A 23896-nucleotide genomic window follows, 5' to 3' on the forward strand; every position below is an offset into this window, starting at 1 on the left:
CACTGGACAACCAATATAAATCCAGCATCTTTTGTGTAGATTATCCTAGATGTAAAAGATCACTTTAAATTAATAACAGCCTTATAGTATGGATGACAACAATATGTATACATAAACATATTATATCAGTATTAAACTGACTAAATTTGTATAAAATATCCTTACTATGGCTCAAAATCTATAATCTTTAACTAAGTTGATCTGAAACAATCCCACACTGGGTATCGTTATAACAATCTACACTACATCAACACAGCTTTATTGAATTGAGCCGGTGCCACATTGATTTCTGTATAGATTATATTGTAATATTATTATCTGGGCTATCATACCCCAAAGGCCTATTCAGACACATTATTGCTTATAACAAAATCTATACAGGACTACTCTATACTAGGTTTTTAATTGTTTATGTTTTTCCCCCCTGGTTTTTCCCCCCTTCTCCAACCATCTATAGACCCCAGGTTTATTAGTATCCAACCATGTGCACTTCTTATATGCTTGTTGTGGGTCAGTCTGGACTAGGTGGTCTCTCAAAGATCTTGCCCTTTTGTAGCCTATTATTGGTGGTGGTGAATTCAGAAGGGGCAGCGTATTGTCACTGCTAATAATATCCCAATTTTTCTTAATTGCTGATGCCATACCATTCTTGTCACCCGTATAGGTGGTGACAAACGTCATCCTGTTCTCTTCTTTTCTTGGTGTTCTTTGGGTGTCATTCAACACCATTTCATATTGTTTCCTGAGTAATTTGGTCGGATATTGATGGGCTTCAAAGCGGGTTTGCATTTCTGATAGTTGACCCAGTTTGTTGTCCTCTTCCGAATTGATCCTAGTCACTCTCTGCAATTGTGACTTCGGGAGGGCCCTTTTCAGAGCTGGTGGGTGACAGCTTGTAAAATGTAACAAAGCATTACGATCCGTCTCTTTGCGGAACAAAGTAGTTTCTAGCTTGTTGTCTCCCTTGTACAGCCGTACGCCCAGAAAGTCAATCTGATGTAGATCGAATGACATTTTGAATTGTAAAGCCTCGTTAGCTGAATTCAGTTGGATGAACCAGTCTTCCAGTTGGGCAACACTCCCACTCCAAATCAGAAAGAGGTCATCTATATATCGTTTGAAGACCTTTATGTGTTCATTTCTGAACAGATCTGTCCCAAGTTCTTCAAAAATGGCCATATAGAGGTTCGCGTACAATGGGGCCACATTTGACCCCATCGCCGTTCCCATTAATTGAAGATAAAACTTGCTTTCGAACCTGAAGTAGTTCTTACTTAGACAAAAGTCTAACAGATGCAATAAAAGTTCGGCTGGTGGGCCAACTGCTTAGAAATGGCCTGCATCCCCTGCTGGTGTGGAATAACAGTGTATAATGATGTTACATCCAAAGTAACTAATAGATCTGTTGGCTGAATGTTATCCATGTTCTTTAATAATGATAGCAGAGAGGCTGAATCTTTTAAATATGATGGCATATTAGTAACCATGGGTTGTAAGAAGTAGTCCACAAACGTGGCCATGGGTTGTAAAAGTGAGCCTATTGCTGACACAATAGGCCTCCCAGGTGGTTTTTCTAACCGTTTGTGTATCTTTGTGAGGGTGTTGAGCACAGGAATTCTTGGATGTTCAACAGTAAGATATGCCACAGTTGTTTTATCCAGTAGGTTCTGTGTGTAAACCATGTTCAACAGTAAGATATGCCACTGTTGTTTTATCCAGTAGGTTCTGTGTGTAAACCATATGGAGATATTCGTCATTTTGTTTTTTGAAGACCATAGTGGGATCCTGTGATAAATGTTTATGTCTTTCCATCCTCCAATTGTGATAGAATTTCTTCTCTATACTCTCTATAGTTTTGTAAAACTATCGCTCCACCTTTATCCGCTTCACGGATGATTAGGTTCTTATCGGCAGTGAGGGACCTTAAAGCAGCCCATTCGGACCTGGAGAAGTTGTTAAATGTGTCATTTCGGTGATCATTGACCGACTGTTCCATTTCCTTCATACTCAATCTCATATAAGTATTGATGCTTGAATTTGTGGATTGAGGAGTATATTTGGACTTCCTCCTAAAGAGGGTACGTTCTTCGCGATTCGTACGGAACTTTTCTTTTAACAATAGTTGTCTCTGGAATTTTTTAGAGTCAATGTACAGGATGAATATCTACATATGGTTTACACACAGAACCTACTGGATAAAACAACTGTGGCATATCTTACTGTTGAACATCCAAGAATTCCTGTGCTCTACACCCTCCCAAAGATACACAAACGGTTAGAAAAACCACCTGGGAGGCCTATTGTGTCAGCAATAGGCTCACTTTTACAACCCATGGCCACGTTTGTGGACTACTTCTTACAACCCATGGTTACTAATATGCCATCATATTTAAAAGATTTAGCCTCTCTGCTATCATTATTAAAGAACATGGATAACATTCAGCCAACAGATCTATTAGTTACTTTGGATGTAACATCATTATACACTGTTATTCCACACCAGCAGGGGTTGCAGGCCATTTCTAAGCAGTTGGCCAGATACCCTTATGTGGGACCACCAGCCGAACTTTTATTGCATCTGTTAGACTTTTGTCTAAGTAAGAACTACTTCAGGTTCGAAAGCAAGTTTTATCTTCAATTAATGGGAACGGCGATGGGGTCCAATGTGGCCCCATCGTATGCGAACCTCTATATGGCCATTTTTGAAGAACTTGGGACAGATCTGTTCAGAAATGAACACATAAAGGTCTTCAAATGATATATAGATGACCTCTTTCTGATTTGGAGTGGGAGTGTTGTAACGAGGCTTTACAATTCAAAATGTCATTCGATCTACATCAGATTGACTTTCTGGATGTACGGCTGTACAAGGGAGACAACAAGCTAGAAACTACTTTGTTCCGCAAAGAGACGGATCGTAACGCTTTGTTACATTTTACAAGCTGTCACCCACCAGTTTTGAAAAGGGCCCTTCCGAAGTCACAATTGCAGAGAGTGACTAGGATCAATTCGGAAGAGGACAACAAACTGGGTCAACTATCAGAAATGCAAACCCGCTTTGAAGCCCGTCAATATCCGACCAAATTACTCAGGAAACAATGTGAAATGGTGTTGAATGACACCCAAAGAACACCAAGAAAAGAAGAGAACAGGATGACGTTTGTCACCACCTATACGGGTGACAAGAATGGTATGGCATCAGCAATTAAGAAAAATTGGGATATTATTAGCAGTGACAATACGCTGCCCCTTCTGAATTCACCACCACCAAGAATAGGCTACAAAAGGGCAAGATCTTTGAGAGACCACCTAGTCCAGACTAACCCACAACAAGCATATAAGAAGTGCACATGTTTGGATACTAATAAACCTGAGGTCTATAGATGCCTGGGTTGTACAACCTGTGGAGGGCTAATTACTGGTTCCTCGTTTACACATACCTACAAGAGGAAAACATTTAAACATAAATATAGGCTTATGTGTACGACTACACACATAGTCTATTTGCTTCATTGCCCCTGTGGCCTATATTATGTTGGAAAGACGGTTGATGACCTACGTACCCGCATGGCGAACCACCGATCTGCAATCAGATCTGCACTCAAGCAGGGCAATGCAGAGCAACCTGTTGCCAGACATTTCCAGCAGCTACAGCACAGAGTATCCGATTTGAAATATACTATAATCGATCATGTGCCACCATTGTCTAGGGGAGGCGACCGCGACAGAATACTATTGCAGAAGGAAGCAAGATGGATGTACCATTTACAGACATTGATACCTAAAGGCTTGAACACCCATTTGGACTGGCAGGCCTTCCTATAACAGTCCCTCTTCAATTTGTCTATATCCATTACGTCTAGGGCGTAACAACCTTGTGAGGGCGATATATATACACAATTGGCACACGGAGAGTTCACCGATCCATAAATAAATAAATAATGAGAGTCCTAATTCATGTATAGTCTCCACTTTAGCTTATCTTGTTCTGTTATTATGTAACCAAATGTTCTGTAATTGCACATGGACGAGATGTCTTATATTGTTTGCACAATTCTTATCTTTATTTTTGTTACTTATGACACACAGTTTTCCTTTTGTGTATGGTATATGCATGCTATAATGACATCCATACATGTTTTATTACATTTCGTTATATATATATAAGGGATTATGTTTACTAATTGTCCTTTTCTCTCTTTTTATTGCCTTTTTATTGTCTTTTTTAAGTGTCTTATTTGGTGAATTAGAGATGGCCCATCAGATGTGCATTTTCTGTAAACTGTTCTGCATATTGCAACGCTTATATTTAGCGTGAGTATGTACATTTGCTGTGTCCATTTCATAAGTTCCTTAGTTGATGACATCCTTTATATTGTTTCTTTTGGTGGATGTATTGCCCGATTATATTATGTGTTTACGGTTATGACACAATCCTGTTGTCATGACTACGCTTGTCTATATTCTCAGCTCTGGGTGTTGTCTGGATTGGCCCTTGCTGGGTCACATGACCGTTAAGCGTATTTCTGCTCCTTTGTCTTGAGTACAACGTAGAGCTGACGATATGTGATAACAGCGTTTAAGTCAATACTTTTTCGTTTTTGCATTTGTATTCTTTATTTTTTATTCTTTATTTTATTTTCATATGCTTGCCTTCCTTTATGATTAATCACACAGTTTCTGGATGATATAATACTTGCGATGTGTTTGGGGCTCTATCATTGGTTGTCTTAATGTCATGTGCCCAGCAAATTTTTGTTAGTGACGGTTGCTATGACAACCGGTCGTGGTGCATTGGACACTTTACACAATCAATCAAGAGTTCTCTTATATACATATTACTTTGTATTTGCCTGCCTGCATCATGCCCATTTTATGTTTTGATATTTTGTAGGGTGCACTTATATATATCTAGTACTGACCGGACTCACGTTGCCCGGGATGATGAAGTCACCTGTTGGGGGCGGAGCTACTCGGGAGAGCGTGCAGGCCCGGCCGGTTCTCACTGATTGTTTGTCACATTTAAGGGGTGTTGGGGTAAGTAGTGTGTAACAATTTTTTGGTCTGAGGACGGACGTTATACGTCCGAAAACGTTCACCATTAAAAGCATCTGAACAAGGATCCCTAGGAGTGCGCTTTGTTTCTATCTTTTATATATATATATATATATATATATAGGGAGTGCAGAATTATTAGGCAAGTTGTATTTTTGAGGATTAATTTTATTATTGAACAACAACCATGTTTTCAATGAACCCAAAAAACTCATTAATATCAAAGCTGAATAGTTTTGGAAGTAGTTTTTAGTTTGTTTTTAGTTATAGCTATTTTAGGGGATATCTGTGTGTGCAGGTGACTATTACTTTGCATAATTATTAGGCAACTTAACAAAAAACAAATATATACCCATTTCAATTATTTATTTTTACCAGTGAAACCAATATAACATCTCAACATTCACAAATATACATTTCTGACATTCAAAAACAAAACAAAAACAAATCAGTGACCAATATAGCCACCTTTCTTTGCAAGGACACTCAAAAGCCTGCCATCCATGGATTATGTCAGTGTTTTGATCTGTTCACCATCAACATTGCGTGCAGCAGCAACCACAGCCTCCCAGACACTGTTCAGAGAGGTGTACTGTTTTCCCTCCTTGTAAATCTCACATTTGATGATGGACCACAGGTTCTCAATGGGGTTCAGATCAGGTGAACAAGGAGGCCATGTCATTAGATTTTCTTCTTTTATACCCTTTCTTGCCAGCCACGCTGTGGAGTACTTGGACGGGTGTGATGGAGCATTGTCCTGCATGAAAATCATGTTTTTCTTGAAGGATGCAGACTTCTTCCTGTACCACTGCTTGAAGAAGGTGTCTTCCAGAAACTGGCAGTAGGACTGGGAGCTGAGCTTGACTCCATCCTCAACCCGAAAAGGCCCCACAAGCTCATCTTTGATGATACCTGCCCAAACCAGTACTCCACCTCCACCTTGCTGGCGTCTGAGTCGGACTGGAGCTCTCTGCCCTTTACCAATCCAGCCACGGGCCCATCCATCTGGCCCATCAAGACTCACTCTCATTTCATCAGTCCATACAACCTTAGAAAAATCAGTCTTGAGATATTTCTTGGCCCAGTCTTGACGTTTCAGCTTGTGTGTCTTGTTCAGTGGTGGTCGTCTTTCAGCCTTTCTTACCTTGGCCATGTCTCTGAGTATTGCACACCTTGTGCTTTTGGGCACTCCAGTGATGTTGCAGCTCTGAAATTATTTTGAGGGGACAGCAAATTCACACTGTTATACAGGCTGTACAATCACTACTTTACATTGTAGCAAAGTGTAATTTATTCACTGTTGTCACATGAAAAGATATAATAAAATATTTACAAAAATGTGAGGGGTGTACTCACTTTTGTGAGATACTGTATAGATATAAAACTGGATTATATCAGTATAAAACTGACACTAATGTACACATATGAAGCACTCACATTCCTTTTGGGCCTTTTTGGGCAGATTAGTGAAAGGATTGCTTGAAATGGTTACTGTTTAGGAGGGGGAGTTTATATTTAAAATCAAATCTTTAATAGAAACTTATTTAAAAACAATGGTTGGACATACACACACAAAAACAATTTTAAAACCACAGGGAAATAGTGGTTGAAGGTATTGTGTAGTTAAGGGTCAGATAGTATGACTTTATTTGTGAAAATAATACCAAATAAATTGAACCTAGAATGTCGATGATAATCCATAGTCCAATCGTATGTATATTTAGCTTTCACTTATAAAGTAACTTGAATGGCTATGAAGAAAATTCTAACCATATGATTCAGAAATTATTTGTCAGTGTTTAAGAAGTCAACAGGTTGTATTGAATACGTATATATAAATATGGATAATTCCGATCAATATCCAATTGTATTAAAGTTTACAACTGTAATAAAATGTATAATAGATAGATATCTATGTATCTGAGTAATCCCAATCAGTATATATTTATATTACTTATGAATATAGTTCTTCAGAAATAAATAGGCTGTAATAATTTTCTAGAGTGATAGTTCACTATGTGTACTATACTGAATACCTAGATATAATTTATAATCACTTCTGGTTAGTGTATCATATACTGGTGCACATTCTGTGGTATACCTTTAAGTATGGGGTGACTATCCATGTATTATATAACAGATAGATAGCAGTAGTTAATATTACTTCATGCTTGAGTAGTACTGATAAATTATATATGGTCTCACTGTTAGACCACTCATATACTCGTGTAATCAGTATCGCAGATATTAGAGGATATGGCGTAATGCCTGATACTTTGAATGCTACAATTGACGGTTTCTATTGTCAGTCATATAGTATGAAGTTATTGATTTATATTAGCTGGTAGATACTGGTTAAAGTGACTTAATTTTGGCAGTCACTTCTTATACGTGTATTCAATATCAATGCATATAATGCAGTACAGTTTTAAGTATAAACTCACTTTCAATTAGTCTCAGAAAAAGTAGCGCTCTAATACAATCGTTTCTTGCGAGTATATCGTATACTAGTGCAAGTTATAGGGTGCACATTTTAATTATAGAGTGGCTATCAGTTTATTTTGTACCAAATGAGTAACAATTGTTGGTATAAATATAATGCATACGTAGTACTAATGAATTAAGTATAGTCTCACTGTCAGACCGCCCTTATACTCATACATTTAATATAGCCAGTGCTAAATGGCTGGCAGTTTATATTATCTGCTGTATAGTGCAGAGTTGCTAGCATTGATTAACACTGGTAAATATATATTGGCTAGAATAACTTTATTTTCCTTGTAATCACTTCAAATACATATACCCATTATCTGTGTATATAATATGGTATAGCTTTAGATATGAAAAAACTATAGATATACTTAGTCTTAATTAGATAGCGATTATTCATATAGATTGAATGCTTATACGGTGGTGATAAACATATATATTCTGACTTTCTGATCGTCCACACACTCACATATACTTAGCGTCGCCAATACTAGAGGATATGGCGTACTACCCGGTATTTTAAAGAGAGGTATAAAGTTTGTATTATTAGGTGTATCTGTTAGCAATTGTTCGCTATTATAAATATATTAAATCGTAAGAGTCAATGAGTATTAGCTATAAGTTAACGCCAATACAAATTATTTGCACTGCTGCGATAATTTGCCAGGTATATTCTATACACTTAAACTTCAACCCCTCTTAGTAATGGAGCGTCACTGTTTTTAAATGTTATGCTCCTTAGTCAGATTGCCAGGTTATAGTCAGTATCGTTTTGATTGTAGCAACAAAGTAACTATATAAGATCAACTATAGGATGCTACCGCATCATTATCTAAGTAAAGTCATTGTAAATATAACCACTATTCTCTCCCTGCAAAAGTTAAAATTACATAACAACAAAGATTAGCCTGTCCCTGACATGTTTCACCACAACTGGCTTTTTCAAAGGGTACGGCGCGGCGTCAGGCGTGAGTATTTATAGGCTTAAACACTCCGCCTGCTATGATGTCAAGCCACTTAGATTGAGTCTAACATAGATCCAATCATAGCTTATTTTAAAGAACTTCACTCAAAGTTTTACATCCTTATTGGCTTATCCTTCCTTGTATATTAGTTCATTGAGGCATAATATATTTAGAAGGGCCTGTTTGCTTATTTTATATATAGTGCAACATATTGCAACATATTGCTCACCTATTAACTCAGTTAAAAAATGCAACATATTGCTATAGTTTTAATTACATAAATTGAGAATCTACTTATGATTAAATAGTCTGAAAAGTATACTTAGATATTTCCTGATTAAAAGATTTCATTTTATTAACTTACATAATATGTGTTATCAATAAAATAAATTACCTTACAAGAATATGATGTTTTATTCCAAAAAGATATTGCAAGCATAACAGATATAAAGTGTTATTTTTTTAAAAAAAAACACATAATAATGTTTTTTTTTTTTTTTTTTTTTAAATATGTTTTTACTTATTTTCAATTTCAAACAAACAGGACATCATGAACATTTGTGAATACAGGACCAGAATAAGATTGAATTATTATACAGCATTTAACTTCGGCTGAAACTTCTGGAATTGGGTTTGAGAAAGCAACAACACTTTATCACATAAAACATAGACATATACAAACAATAAAAAAAACCAGGTTATGGACCAGGATCATATTCAAGATTACCCAGGACCCCCCTTCTAGCTTCATCTTCATTCATTTAAACAAAAAATCTTTCCCTCTCTCTCTAGAAAATTGGAGAAAGTTACGAATTATTTCTTAATCTATATTTATATGAATCCCACAAGAATGATATGTCCTCATATAAATCCAACTTTCCACTTTTAAGGTAATAAAATCTTTCAAGTAAAAGGTCTGCATCCACCAACATAGCCCACTCTTTAATGTCTGGAATTCTAGAAGTCTTCCAGTTCCTAGGTATCATTTGTTTAGCCACATTGATCATTATTAGGAATAATTGTTTTCTAATCTTGCATGGGATTTGAGGGGCTTCAGATAAGAAAATTAGTTCTAGGCTAGGAATTAAATGTGTGTGTAATACTGTGTTGATTTCCACGAAGATTTTTCCCCAGAATTCATTTATAGGCTCACAATTCCACCAGATGTGACTCATGTTGCCAATCTGGTCCCCACATCTCCAACAAATGTTAGAGCTTTTTTTAAATATGTAATTTATTTTTGCTGGTGTTAAATACCATCTCATAAATATTTTGATATTAGTTTCTTTGGCTTTGGAAGAATGTGCTGATCTTGATAGACTACTAAATCTACGGTACCAGACTTTTGGTGATGTATTAATGTCCATTTCCTTGTCCCAGCTTTTTGTGTAGGTGGGAAGGTTGGGAAACCTACTAGTTATAACTATTTTATAAAAAGTAGATATAGACCTCAGAGCTTTCCTGTCATGCATGCAGGCCTGTTCAAACTGCGTTGGCTGCCTAATAAAGTCTGCCTTATTTCTATGTGAGTAAATAAAATGTCTGGTTTGATGATAACGATACCAGGAAGAAAAAAATGATATTCCCATGTCATTGAGTTGTTGTTTAGATTTTAACTTGCCTTTATTGGTGATCATGTAAATGGGGATTCTAGAGACAGGGGCATTATCAATATGGGTATGTTCAGTTAAGCCTGGAGGAAAGTCTGTATTTAGTAGTAGTTTCGTGAGGGGAGAAAATATGGTAGAGATGTTTTTATAAGTTTTGAGTATGTGCAGCCAGTCCTTCCAAGTTTCATTTGTGATGGATAGTTTGGAGATATCCGATTGCTTTAAAGAGGGAATGTCCCAGCAGCAACTACCCAAATTCTCTACCTCTGCCAGGGAGTTTTCTAATTGTATCCAACTTTTGGATTTTGTTTCATTAAAACTACACCAACCTACAACTCTCTGAAAGGAAACTGCTAGTTTGTACGAGTGAAGGTGTGGGATTCCAAGGCCCCCTCTATCTGAAAACCTGAAAATTCTGCTTTTATTGATACGAGGAGTCTTTTGTCCCCACACATAATTGTTAATGATTTTCTGCAGAATATCTATGTCTTTTGATATGTTATGTATGGGAACCGTTTGTAAAATATATAAGGCTTTGGGTAAAAGAACCATTTTTGTGGCTTGAATACGACCCAGCCAGGAAATGTTCTTTAAAGACCAGGAGGACGTCAATGATGAAAACTCATTGATCAGCCCCCTGTAGTTGAGTAGACGTGTTTGTTGTAGGTCGGGAGCGAGAAATATACCCAGGTATTTTAGGCATTTTAGTTGAACTTTCAGAGGACAGCTAGACCTAATGGATTCAAGGGTTTGAGGAGGAACATTCACCGGAAGGAGTTCTGATTTCGACAAATTAACTAAGAAATTGGAGACCTCACCAAATGTGGATATCTCCTGCATTGTGTGGAGGATGGAGTTTATTGGGTCTGACAGAGTTAAAAGCAGGTCGTCTGCAAAGATTGCTAGCTTGTGCGATCTTGCTCCTATGTCTATATCCTGTATATTAGGATTTGCCCTAAGCTTTATGGCTAGCGGTTCCACTGATAAAATAAACAACAGAGGGGAAAGAGGGCAGCCCTGTCTAGACCCATTTCTAATTTCGAATGAATCCGACAGAGTGCCATTTACTTTTACCTGGGCCGTGGGGTTAGAATATAGTGCTAGGATTTTCTGTATAAAGGGGATAGGAAAGCCGAAATGTCCAGTCGAGGTATGTCCAGTCAAGCCTGTCAAATGCCTTTTCGGCGTCAGTCGAGAGGAATATGGATGGGGATTTTGTTTTGGCCACGTATTCAATTAGGTTAAGAACTTTGACAGTATTATCCTTGGCTTCCCTGTTTGGCACAAAGCCTGCCTGATCGTGATGTATTAGTTGTGGGAGGAGTCTATTTATACGAGTGGCTAAGATTTTGGCGTAAACCTTTAAGTCAATATTAAGGAGAGATATTGGGCGGAAGTTAGCTGGTTTATCTGGGGTTTTCCCTGGTTTTTCTAGGACCGTAATATTGGCCTGTAGCATGGAGTCTGGGAAGGGCGAGAATGCTGATATTGAATTAAAGAGGTTAACTAGATGAGGCGCCAGAATCTTCGCGAAAGTTTTATAATAAAGGCCCGTAAAGCCATCTGGGCCTGGAGCTTTATTAAGTTTTAATAACTTTATAACGTCTAGTACTTCTTTAATAGAGATAGGTTGTGTCAAGGCTTCCTTCTGTTCTGGATTAATCTGTGGCAAAGTGACCTGATCTAAGTATTGGCGGCATTTGAAAGAGTGAGAGTGGGCGTCTCTGTTGGGGAATAAGTTGTATAGTCTATGATAGAATGTCTTAAATTCAGATGCTATGGACATGGTATCTTCTATATTTTTACCCGCTGTGTTTTTGATAGAATGAATATATGTAGCTCGCTGCTGTTTTTTAAGAGCCCTAGCTAGCCATCTCCCTGATTTATTGCCTTTTCGGTAGAACGTTTGATTGAGGGATAGTATCTGTTGTTGGGTGTGGATATGTAAGGCAGTGTTGAATTGATTTCTTTTAGTCTTCAAATTTTCAAGAATTTGGGAATCCCCTGGGGATTTTTTGTGTAGGAGGTCTAGTTCTGATATCTCTTTAGCTAGTTTTGTATGTGCTTCTCTGTTCTGTCTTATTAATTGAGCCTTCAGTTTAAGAAATTCTCCCCTGATGGTGCATTTGTGGGCTTCCCAAAGAATTTTGTGTTGGATATCTGGGGTATTGTTTATTGTGAAGTATGATTTGATTATCTTAGACAGATCGCTGATTCGTTTTTCCCCTTAAGTAAGGACTCATCTAGTCTCCACTGATAGGCTCGGAGGGGAGCTGAGGGCCACGCTAACCTACAACAAACCAATGAGTGATCTGACCAAGTGGAGTGTATTATTCTTGCTTCTTTTATGAAAGAGAGCGCTAGGTGGTCTACAAAGATATAATCTAATCTGGAATAGCTTTTCTGGGGATTAGAGAAAAATTTGAAGTCTTTCTTTTGTTGGTGAAAGTACCTCCATGTATCATGGAGTCCCATTAGCTTCAAGTTTTGCCAAATAGATTCTAGATGTGGAATTTTAACTCTGGTGTCAGGGTTTGTGCAGTCTAAAATGGGATCTAGAGGGACATTCAAATCTCCAGCAGTCACCAATGGGCCTCTGGAGTACTTTAGGATACTGTCAGTCATTGTCGCCACGAATCTGTGTTGGTTCCTATTTGGGGCATAAAAGTTTACGAAGGTTACGGGTTTACCGTATAGAATGCCTGAGAGGCATAAAAATCTTCCCTCCTTGTCCTTTTCAATATGGGTTTTGGTGAATGGTATAGATTTATGTATTAGAATACATACTCCATTAATTTTTTTGTGTGGGATGAGTGCTATGGAAATGTTGAGGGTAGTGTGAAGAGAGGAAATTAGGGGTATGTTTGGATTTAAAATGGGTCTCGTGAAGCATGAGTATCTGTCCACCCTTCCTATGTAAATCCAAAAGGGCTATCCTACGTTTATTGGGGCAGTTCAAACCTTTAGTATTTTGTGTGATGATGTTCAGTACCTGAGGGTGTGGTGGAATTCCACTAGCCATGGGTTAGATATCCTCCCCTCCTAATTCTGCGTGAGTATCTAAGCCTCCTTGAGGCGGGTCCTGGGTGATAGGTCCTGTAATTACACAAAAACATACAAAACACAGAAACATACAAATACAAAACAAACACATAACATTTAACATTCCTCTCGGCAGGAGAGGTACGTGATTTTCCAAAACACAGAATATTTGGAAAATAGGAATTTCTCCAACATTGGTGTGTCCGGTCCACGGCGTCATCCTTACTTGTGGGATATTCTCTTCCCCAACAGGAAATGGCAAAGAGTCCCAGCAAAGCTGGTCACATGATCCCTCCTAGGCTCCGCCCACCCCAGTCATTCTCTTTGCCGTTGCACAGGCAACATCTCCACGGAGATGGTTAAGAGTTTTTTGGTGTTTAAATGTAGTTTTTATTCTTCTATCAAGTGTTTGTTATTTTAAAATAGTGCTGGTATGTACTATTTACTCTGAAACAGAAAAGGATGAAGATTTCTGTTTGTAAGAGGAAGATGATTTTAGCAGACAGTAACTAAAATCGGTTGCTGTTTCCACATAGGACTGTTGAGATGAAGTAACTTCAGTTGGGGGAAACAGTTAGCAGACTTTTCTGCTTAAGGTATGACTAGCCATATTTCTAACAATACTGTGTAATGCTGGAAGGCTGTCATTTCCCCTCATGGGGACCGGTAAGTCATTTTCTTATTCAAAAACAAACAGAATATAGGGCTTATTATGGGCTAAAAAACTGGTAGACATTTTTATGGGCTAAATCGATTGCTTTATTTGTGCATATTATTCAAATTTAGGCTAACAATTGACAATTATAATCTTGGGGAACGTTTATAAAACGGCAGGCACTGTATTGGACACCTTTTTCAGTCAGGGGGCCTTTCTAGTCATAGACTGAGCCTCATTTTGGCGCCATTAATGCACAGTTGTTTTTTGAGAACAGGGCATGCAGATGCATGTGTGTGGATCTAAGAATCTCTGAAAAAGCTTTTAGAAGGCGTCATTTGGTATTGTATTCCCCTCAGGGCTTGGTTGGGTCTTAGCAAAGACTGTATCTGGGACTGTATAGGGGTTAAATTGAAAAATGGCTTTGGTTCCGTTATTTTAAGGGTTAAAGCTCTGAAATTTGGTGTGCAGTACTTTTAAGGCTTTAAGACACTGTGGTGAAAATTTGGTAATTTTTGAACAATTCCTTCATACTTTTTCACATATTCAGTAATAAAGTGTTTTCTGTTTGAAATTTAAAGTGACAGTAACGGTTTTATTTTAAAACGTTTTTTGTGCATTGCTGACAAGTTTAAGCCTGTTTAACATGTCTATACCTTCAGATAAGCTATGTTCTATATGTATGAAAGCCAATGTGTCTCCCCATTTAAATTTATGTGATAATTGTGCCATAGCGTCCAAACAAAGTAAGGACAGTACTGCCACAAATAATGATATTGCCCAAGATGATTCCTCAAATGAGGGGAGTAAACATGATACTACATCATCTCCTACTGTGTCTACACCAGTTTTGCCCATGCAGGAGGCCCCTAGTACATCTAGTGCGCCAATACTTATTACCATGCAACAATTAACGGCTGTAATGGATAACTCCATAGCAAATCTTTTATCCAAAATGCCTACTTATCAGAGAAAGCGCGATTGCTCTGTTTTAAACACTGAAGAGCAAGAGGACGCTGATGATAATTGTTCTGTCATACCCTCACACCAATCTGAAGGGGCCATGAGGGAGGTTTTGTCTGAGGGAGAAATTTCAGATTCAGGAAAAATTTCTCATCAAGCTGAACCTGATGTTGTGACATTTAAATTTAAATTAGAATATCTCAGCGCACTGCTTAAGGAGGTGTTATCTACTCTGGATGATTGTGACAATTTGGTCATTCCAGAGAAATTATGCAAGATGGACAGGTTCCTAGAGGTTCCGGTGCCCCCCGACGCTTTTCCTATACCCAAGCGGGTGGCGGACATAGTAAATAAAGAGTGGGAAAAGCCCGGCATACCTTTTGTTCCTCCCCCTATATTTAAGAAATTATTTCCTATGGTCGACCCCAGAAAGGACTTATGGCAGACAGTCCCCAAGGTCGAGGGGGCAGTTTCAAATTTAAACAAACGCACTACTATTCCTATCGAAGATAGTTGTGCTTTTAAAGATCCTATGGATAAAAAATTGGAAGGTTTGCTTAAAAAGATTTTTGTACAGCAAGGCTACCTTCTACAACCAATTTCATGCATTGTTCCTGTCACTACGGCAGCGTGGTTCTGGTTCGAGGAACTAGAAAAGTCGCTCAGTAGAGAAACTCCATATGAGGAGGTTATGGACAGAGTTCACGCACTTAAATTGGCTAACTCTTTTATTTTAGATGCCGCTTTGCAATTAGCAAAATTAGCGGCGAAAAATTCAGGGTTTGCTATTGTGGCGCACAGAGCGCTTTGGCTAAAGTCTTGGTCAGCGGATGTGTCATCCAAGACAAAATTACTTAACATTCCTTTCAAAGGTAAAACTTTATTTGGACCTGATTTGAAAGAGATTATTTCAGACATCACTGGGGGAAAGGGCCACGCCCTTCCACAGGATAGGTCTTTTAAGGCTAAAAATAAGCCTAATTTTCGTCCCTTTCGCAGAAATGGACCAGCCTCTAATTCTGCATCCTCTAAGCAAGAGGGTAATGCCTCACAACCCAAACCAGCCTGGAAACCAATGCAAGGCTGGAACAAAGGTAAGCAGGCCAAGAAGCCTGCCACTGCTAACAAGACAGCATGAAGGAGTAGCCCCCGTTCCGGGACCGGATCTGGTGGGGGGCAGACTCTCTCTCTTTGCTCAGGCTTGGGCAAGAGATGTTCAGGATCCTTGGGCGCTAGAAATAGTTTCTCAAGGTTATCTCCTGGAATTCAAGGAACTACCCCCAAGGGGAAGGTTCCACAAGTCTCACTTATCCTCAAACCAAATAAAGAGACAGGCATTCTTACATTGTGTAGAAGACCTGTTAAAGATGGGAGTGATACACCCAGTTCCAATAAAGGAACAAGGAATGGGATTTTATTCCAATCTGTTCGTAGTTCCCAAAAAAGAGGGAACGTTCAGACCAATTTTGGATTTGAAGATCCTAAACAAATTTCTCAGGGTACCATCGTTCAAAATGGAAACTATTCGAACGATTCTACCCACCATCCAGGAAAGTCAATTTATGACTACCGTGGATCTAAAGGATGCGTACCTACATATCCCTATCCACAAGGAACATCATCAGTTCCTAAGGTTCGCTTTTCTGGACAAACATTACCAGTTTGTGGCTCTTCCATTCGGATTAGCCACTGCTCCAAGGATTTTCACAAAGGTGCTAGGGTCCCTTCTAGCGGTTCTAAGACCAAGGGGCATTGCAGTAGTACCTTACTTGGACGACATTCTAATACAAGCGTCGTCCCTGTCAAAGGCAAAGGCTCATACGGACATCGTTCTAGCCTTTCTCACATCTCATGGATGGAAAGTGAACAAAGAAAAGAGTTCTCTGTCCCCGTCAACAAGAGTTCCCTTCTTGGGAACAATAATAGATTCCTTAGAAATGAGGATTTTTCTGACAGAGGTCAGAAAATCAAAACTTCTAAGCTCTTGTCAAGTGCTTCATTCTGTTCCTCGTCCTTCCATAGCGCAGTGCATGGAAGTAATAGGATTGATGGTTGCAACAATGGACATAGTTCCTTTTGCACGAATTCATCTAAGACCATTACAACTGTGCATGCTCAAACAGTGGAATGGGGATTATACAGACTTGTCTCCAATGATTCAAGTAGATAAAAAGACCAGAGATTCACTCCGTTGGTGGCTGACCCTGGACCATCTGTCCCAGGGAATGAGCTTCCGCAGGCCAGAGTGGGTCATTGTCACGACCGACGCCAGTCTAGTGGGCTGGGGTGCGGTCTGGGAATCCCTGAAAGCTCAGGGTCTATGGTCTCGGGAAGAGTCTCTTCTCCCGATAAACATTCTGGAACTGAGAGCGATATTCAATGCTCTCAGAGCTTGGCCTCAACTAGCAAAGGCCAAATTCATAAGGTTCCAATCAGAGAACATGACGACTGTAGCTTATATCAATCATCAAGGGGGAACAAAGAGTTCCCTAGCGATGAAAGAAGTGACCAAAATAATTCAATGGGTGGAGGATCACTCCTGCCACTTGTCTGCGATCCACATCCCAGGAGTGGAAAATTGGGAAGCGGATTTTCTGAGTCAGACATTTCATCCGGGGGAGTGGGAACTCCATCCGGAAATCTTTGCCCAAATAACTCAATTATGGGGCATTCCAGACATGGATCTGATGGCGTCTCGTCAGAACTTCAAGGTTCCTTGCTACGGGTCCAGATCCAGGGATCCCAAGGCGACTCTAGTAGATGCACTAGTAGCACCTTGGACTTTCAACCTAGCTTACGTATTCCCACCGTTTCCTCTCATTCCCAGGCTGGTAGCCAGGATCAATCAGGAGAGGGCCTCGGTGATCTTGATAGCTCCTGCGTGGCCACGCAGGACTTGGTATGCAGACCTGGTGAATATGTCATCGGCTCCACCATGGAAGCTACCTTTGAGACAGGACCTTCTTGTTCAAGGTCCATTTGAACACCCAAATCTGGTCTCCCTCCAACTGACTTCTTGGAGATTGAACGCTTGATTCTATCAAAGCGTGGGTTTTCAGATTCGGTGATAGATACTCTGGTTCAGGCCAGAAAACCTGTAACTAGAAAAATTTACCATAAAATATGGAAAAAATATATCTGTTGGTGTGAATCCAAAGGATTCCCATGGAATAAGATAAAAATTCCTAAGATTCTCTTCTTTCTTCAAGAAGGTTTGGAGAAAGGATTATCTGCAAGTTCCATAAAGGGACAGATCTCTGCTTTATCTCTCTTACTACACAAAAGACTGGCAGCTGTGCCAGATGTTCAAGCATTTGTTCAGGCTCTGGTTAGGATCAAGCCTGTTTACAGACCTTTGACTCCTCCCTGGAGTCTAAATCTAGTTCTTTCAGTTCTTCAAGGGGTTCCGTTTGAACCCTTACATTCCATAGATATTAAGTTACTATCTTGGAAAGTTTTGTTTTTGGTTGCAATTTCTTCTGCTAGAAGAGTTTCAGAGTTATCTGCTCTGCAGTGTTCTCCTCCTTATCTGGTATTTCATGCAGATAAGGTGGTTTTGCATACTAAGCCTGGTTTTCTTCCTAAAGTTGTTTCTAACAAAAATATTAACCAGGAGATAGTTGTACCTTCTTTGTGTCCGAATCCAGTTTCAAAGAAGGAACGTTTGTTACACAATTTGGACGTTGTCCGTGCTCTAAAGTTCTATTTAGAGGCTACTAAAGATTTCAGACAAACATCTTCCTTGTTTGTTGTTTATTCTGGTAAAAGGAGAGGTCAAAAAGCGACTTCTACCTCTCTTTCCTTTTGGCTTAAAAGCATCATCCGATTGGCTTATGAGACTGCCGGACAGCAGCCTCCTGAAAGAATCACAGCTCACTTTACTAGGGCTGTGGCTTCCACATGGGCCTTCAAGAACGAGGCTTCTGTTGACCAGATATGTAAGGCAGCGACTTGGTCTTCACTGCACACTTTTGCCAAATTTTACAAATTTGATACTTTTGCTTCTTCGGAGGCTATTTTTGGGAGAAAGGTTTTGCAAGCTGTGGTTCCTTCCGTTTAGGTGTCCTGATTTGCTCCCTCCCTTCATCCGTGTCCTAAAGCTTTGGTATTGGTTCCCACAAGTAAGGATGACGCCGTGGACCGGACACACCAATGTTGGAGAAAACAGAATTTATGCTTACCTGATAAATTACTTTCTCCAACGGTGTGTCCGGTCCACGGCCCGCCCTGGTTTTTTAATCAGGTCTGATGAATTATTTTCTCTAACTACAGTCACCACAGTATCATATGGTTTCTCCTATATATATTTCCTCCTGTCCGTCGGTCGAATGACTGGGGTGGGCGGAGCCTAGGAGGGATCATGTGACCAGCTTTGCTGGGACTCTTTGCCATTTCCTGTTGGGGAAGAGAATATCCCACAAGTAAGGATGACGCCGTGGACCGGACACACCGTTGGAGAAAGTAATTTATCAGGTAAGCATAAATTCTGTTTTATCCTAACTGGCTAAGAGTAAATTAAATTAACAGTCGGTTGTTGGACATAAATGTTAACCTAAGAGTCAACCTGTAATTAGAACTAAACAAAAATATAACTATAACTATTTTCTGCACTAACAAGGCTTCAGGATAGCCTAACAATGTAACCTGAAAAAAATTGGTTAATTAGCTACTAACAGAAATGTAAATACATCACCACAAGTTCAATAACAGATCCCCCGTGTCAAGTGAAAGTAGAACAAGAGGGAAAGTCAGAGCAAGGACTCTACTAGATAAGTTGTTGTGTCCAGACACAAGTCCTCATCCAAGTCTAGGGATGATAATGGGGTTAGCCCCTGTGTTTCTTCTCGTCTTCCTCTGAGCTGCTTGTTGCCATTCTTTCCTCTGAGGCAAAGGAATGTTATCCAGGCTCGCCGTCTGATCTTTGGCGGTCAAGTGACTTCCAGGCATGTCTGGTGGTGTAATATCCAGTTCCTTACAGATTTTAGGGATGTCGCTTTGAGATATGCAGATGAAGCGTCGACCCTTATGAACAATAATTAATTGAAATGGGAAACCCCATATATAAGGGATATTCTCTTTTCTTAGTGATGAGGTTAGGGGTTTAAGGTCTCTTCTTTTGGTTAGAGTTCTTTGTGAAAGATCTGCGAATATTTGAAGATCCACATTCTCAAATTTGATGGGTTGGTGCTCTCTAGCAAGCTTCATTATTTCCTCTTTGATTTGGTAGTTCGTGATGTGTGCTATTACATCTCTTGGGGGCTGAGTATCTGCTGGCTTAGGCCGGAGGGCTCTGTGGGCTCTATCAATTTCAACTTTAAGTGGTAATTCTGATTTTTTGAGAAAGTTGTACAAATCCTGCAGGTATTGATCCAAATCTGGTTGAGAAATAGTCTCTGGGATTCCCCTTATTCTTATATTGTGTCTTCTGGACCTATTTTCCGCATCATCAACTCTATCTTCTAATTCTTGAATTGTGGAGCTTTGTCCCCTGATGATATTATGCAGGTCTGTGATTGCTGAGGCGTGGGAGTCTTGAGTATTTTCAGTAGCTTCCACCCTGTGCTCTATGTAAAAAATTTCTTTTTTTAGATCACTGATCTCTTCTTTAATGCAATCTCTAACTTGTGAGATTAAGTTGGAAAAGTCTTTCTTGGATGGTATAGATTCAAAAAAGGCTTTAGGCACTGTAATGGCGTCTGCTGTGATGTCTGTATCAGATTCAGATGAGGAAGATGCTTCTGCAAAATCTTGGTCCTCTGCAGCTGCAGTTATTGACAATTTAGGTTCTACAGTTTTAAAGAAGCTATCTACAGAGGGTGTTTTGTTGCTTTTAGGCTTAGCTCCAGTGCCTTTTTTTGAGTGCTTTTTTGGAGACATATTAGCAGATCAGGCAAGCAGATAACCCAGGCAGTGAGAATTGTAGACACTTTTCTGCGTGAGAAATGACTTATAATATCGTCAGGAAAATGTTTTAATTCAGACAGTCACTTTGTGGTATATTAAAACCTAGGATTGATCATCGGGGGAGGTATGTTCTAGTGTCTTAATGAAAACATGAGCATGTAGAGGAGAAATGAGGCCTAAGCAGGGCTTTGCGCATGTTGAATATTTTCCTCGAGGCTTATTATAAATGTGCGCTTAACCCCCTCAGTGCCCACACTGTTGGATCTAGTGATAAGCCAAGGGTTCGTGGTGTATAATTGTTTTGAAGTGTCTCAATGTCAAGTAATAGGTGTTACATTTTTCACCTCCGTATAGCCACGTGGGAGCCGTTACGCTGCAGAGTGAGTGGCATTATAATTTAAGGGGATCCAACACCTCCTAGCCCTCTAGCCTCTCACCTCATCTGTTGTACCTCTTCAGTGTCCAAGTCACAACGGAGCAACTGGTCTTTAGATCCGACTAGCGGGCGTTAATGCCCGACTCTGCCATGTAGGTCTTGCAATGCATCCGCTGATCACGATGTCTGTCGTTCTCCCGGAGTTACCGGAACACAGCCTTTGGTCTCCTGATGTATTGCCCCACTCAATCTTACTCCAACTGAGGTGCTAAATCTTTTTTTTCTTGATTCTTAGCCAGTTTGGTGACAGGAGCTAATTCACGCCGCGGCCATCTCCTAGGCTGGCTAGCTCCGCCCCTCAACACATAATAATGTTTTATATATATTGTGTGTGATGTATGTGAAAGTATAAAATAAAAATTAAAACCGAAAAAATAAAAATAAATATAAATAAAAATGAAAATAAAATTGTGTAGTGTGAATTTTTTTTTATTTGTTATAAAAAATTTAAGTGAAGTGATTCATAGAAGTCCTATGTCAGAAGTGTTATCTTGTTGTATAAATAATATTATAAATTACTTAGTGCTAAAAGTGAAGGGTATTATTGGAAGGAAGAGGGAAGGGAAAGAAAAATTATTTTATTTCGTGAAAATTCCTATTAGGTGCAAAATAATAATTATTATTATTATATAGCAAAATTATATTGTGATTAACATAAACATTGGGTGAACAATAATAATAATAATCTTATAGGATCAAAAACAGATCCTTATAATGGTGAGATTAAAAGTGACTATTTATCAATTGTTATCATACATTATCTTTAGAACTTTAAATGTTTTATTCATATTTTTAAAGTAATATGTCAAATATATATCTGATATTTCTAAGGGATGTTAATTATGGCTGAAAGATTTTTTTCAGTATTAGGAATAGATTCTTAGTTAATAGCAACTGTGTCAGTAGAATAAACCTTAATATTCTCACATTCCAATTCACAGATAGGAGAAGTAGTTATTGTGTTCATTTAGCCCATTGGGCTGAACTGCATTTAGCAGATATATCCACCTGCTTTCTAATTGTAATAAAACTGTCTCCTTATCGCCACCACGTATACCTAGGTTGACTTTTTGAACTCTGTAACATTGTAAGCCATCTGTTTAGTCTTGATGGTATCTATAGAAATGGTATGCCACTGAGGTTAGTGATTTTTTGTTCTGTATATCTTTAGCAGCATTTTTAATATTCCGTACGTGTTCTTGAAGTCTCGTACGTAATTTTCGTGTAGTCATACCAACGTATACCTTGGAACATTTACATTGTAATACATAGATCAACCCTGTTGTATTACAGTTGATAAAGGATTTAATAGTGTGTGTTTTATTGAATCTGTCTTTAACAGACACTGTTTTTTTAAAAAATGTACAGCTGATGCAAGTGCCGCAAGGGAATGATCCATTCGGTATACTTCTGTTGGTTGTACTTTTATTTTTACGGACGTAGTGGCTAGGGCTTATAAGATCCTTAAGATTTTTTGTTCGCCTGTAGCTCACCTCTATTTTAGGTCCAATCAGTTTTTCAAGTATGGGATCAGACTGAAGAATAGGCCAGTGTTTTTGTACTATTTTAATCACCTCCTGACTTTGAACATTGTGAGTTAGTACAAATCTGGTTTTGCCATCATTTCGACGTGGTTTTGTTTTCAGTAAATCAAGTCTATTGGTGTTTTTGGCTCTTTGCCTTGCCTTTTTGATAGATGACTTACTATACCCTCTTTGGCTGAGTCTATCTGATACTTCTTTAGCTCGAATTTGAAATAATTAACCATCTGAGCAGTTTCTCTTAACTCTTAGGAATTCACCTATGGGTAGGGACCAAATTGTGCTGGGAGCATGTGCGCTTGTGCTATGCAGAATAGTATTGGTGGCAGTTTTCTTTCGGAATAGATCTGTTCCGATCATACCATCATCTTTCTTAAAGATTCTCAAATCTAGAAATGATATTTCTGTTTGACTAGATTGGTATGTCAATTTAATATTCAGATCATTGATGTTTAGTTTTTATAAAAAAGCGTCTAGTTTGTCTTTTGGTCCCTCCCATATTAGTAGAATGTCATCTATGTACCTCAGCCAAAGAGGGATATGTTGAGTATACATGTCATTTTCTTCTGAGAACACGGTATTATGCTCCCACCATCCAAGGAAAAGGTTTGCATATGTGGGTGCACATGCGGTGCCCATGGCTGTACCTCTTGTTTGCAAAAAGAATTGGTTGTTGAATGTAAAGAAATTCTTTTTAAGCACAAATTCAAGCAGCTTCATAACAAAATCATTATGATTCTCATCTTCCTCTGCTGACAAGTTTAGATAGTAATGTACAGCTTTTAATCCTAATTCATGCTTAATACTTGTGTACAGGGCTTCAACGTCTGCGGTGACTAACCACACATTAGGTCTTAGCTGAATAATAATAATAACTTGGAGTTGTTGGAGCGTTTCCATAGTGTCTTTGATGTAAGACGGGATCTGTGTCAAAAACTCTCTCAGTCTTGTATCCACATACTTGCTAGCTTTCTCTGTTAAATTTCCATTCCCAGACACTATAGGTCGTCCAGGGGGATGTTTATTATTCTTGTGGACTTTGGGTAATAAATAGAAGGTCGCTACTTTAGGGTTAGGTACTGTTAAGAACTTTTTCTCTTTCTCTGTGAGGATATTGTTGATCTTTACATATGTGATTAAATCTTTATATTGAGTGTGAAATTCTTCAACTGGATTGTTCCACAGTTTTTTATAACAGGTTTTATTACTCAGTTGTAAATTTATTTCTTTCAAGT

Source organism: Bombina bombina, chromosome 2 (genome assembly GCF_027579735.1).
Source record: "Bombina bombina isolate aBomBom1 chromosome 2, aBomBom1.pri, whole genome shotgun sequence".
Lineage (NCBI taxonomy): Eukaryota > Metazoa > Chordata > Amphibia > Anura > Bombinatoridae > Bombina > Bombina bombina.